Source organism: Amphimedon queenslandica, unplaced genomic scaffold, assembly GCF_000090795.2.
Source record: "Amphimedon queenslandica unplaced genomic scaffold, v1.1 AMPQUscaffold_13214, whole genome shotgun sequence".
Classification (NCBI taxonomy): domain Eukaryota; kingdom Metazoa; phylum Porifera; class Demospongiae; order Haplosclerida; family Niphatidae; genus Amphimedon; species Amphimedon queenslandica.
In genome coordinates, this window is record NW_003546550.1 from 51,306 (window position 1) to 53,364 (window position 2,059).

Here is a 2,059-nt window from a genome sequence, read left to right on the forward strand (position 1 = left end):
GGCATATAGTCAGTATGAGTACAAATGAGTTTGTGATGAGTCCTCCTATCATCTCAATACTGATAACTGCTGCTAGTAGGGGACCATTGATATCAGCATACAAAGTGAAGTTGTCGTCCACATCCACCATTGTTAGTTTATCTCTTCCTCCTTTTGTTGAATAGCATTATAATAGTATCCACCCACTAACTGAATCATGCATGCTACATCAAATGTGATGTATTGTAATCTAAATAATCTCCTTCATTAAAAGTGAACAAAATTTGAGCTATAATTACAATGCTAGACTTATGAGTTAAAATTTGCAAATTTTTGATAAAATATTTTACCTTCTGATCAAAACTGGATTTTTAAAGTCTTTATAACCACACCTTTAAAGTATAACATGGTGTACTTCTTCCTTCGTATTATCTATAAATGTACATGTACATGATGTCTCGTATAAATTACATAAGAAGTAGATGTATGGTATACATTGAAAATGAAGCCTACACCCTTTCAAGTGTATCTTCAAATTTGAGTTTAAAACAAAAATCATTTTTTCAAATTTCATTTTTTCAAAAATCAGATTTTCAAAATGGATGACAACTTCACTCTAAGTGCTGATATCAATGGTCCCCTACTAGCAGCAGTTATCAGTATAGAGATGATAGGAGGACTCATTGCTAACTCATTTGTACTCATACTGACTATATGCCATATAAAGACTTGGAAACAGCCCTCTACTATATTCCTTACTAACATGCTGATATCTTGTCCTCTTTGTGATGCCTTTCTCAATTACAACATAGATATTATTTAATATCTATGATTACAACTGCAGCAAGTGGTGAGTGGTTGTTCGGAAAAACTTACAAACAGAAAGTGAAAGTTTGCCAGTTTACGGCTTTCATGTTTTGGTTCTGTGTGATTGTAATCACAGAAGGCCTCGTGTTGCTATCATTTGATTGGTTCTTTTACATTGTCAAGTCTTTTGAATACAAGCGACACATGAACCGGAAAATATCAATAATAATAGTAACACTGTCATGGCTACTTGCTGCCCTGCTAACTATCCCACTATTGTTTGGTCTCGGGCGCTTTGGTTTTTCTTCAAGTTACGGTATTTGTGTCCCATGCTGGGAAGGAGAGCCTGGCTATGTAGTATACATGCTAATGGTATTCATCATTTTCATAATAAGTTTACATAGTTTTATATACTGTATAAGGACTTGTTTGTATTTATAGTTGCATTAAGACACAAAACTTTAGTGCTGACAGTTAATAAAAGAACAACAATAGCAAACAATATTTCAATTAACAATCATTGAGCAAAGCAGTCCATCAAACAAAAATACAAGTACATGCATTTATTTTAGAATTTTCTATGCATTTTTCTTTTAAAATTTTTCTAGCTAAAATTTGCTTACCAACAATCTTAGTCCAATAACAAGTTGCTGTACTCCTCATCCTATTGACTAAGCATGATACAGATCATTAAAAACATGCACAATATACAGGACAACTATAGTGCTCATGACTATAATAGCATGGAATATGTAAGTATAAATGGATAACTATGTAACTATATTGATGAAGTTGATGTGATTCTAGTGTTAGTGTCACAAATGTAGCTTCCTGATGAATTGGGTGTCATAGCTCTTGATCTCTTTTTACGTATTTTTAACAATCCAATTCTAACACACCAGCTGTATATTATATTCCTTACTTCACACCTGAAGTAGACCTGAGCCAGTGGAATGAGGATTGTAATCATAAAGATCAGGACACAAGTAGCTGCATAAAGTTGATGGGGTAGGGGAAGGAAAGGTCCAATCAGAGCAACTGCTGAGAAAAGAAAATAACAAACAATATGAGCAATAATGAGTGCTCCAAACAGCCCAATGAGTTTCCTTCTCTGAGTTATGTAAACACTGTCTCTGCAGTTCCTCCTAGTGTTCCTGTCCTTGAGATACTTCCTTGTATAACAGAAGGTCCAAGTTGAGGTTATTACAATGCTACCGATAAAAGTGAGTGTCATTACTAATACGTATATAGCAAGGCCTGGTTCATTTTCAAA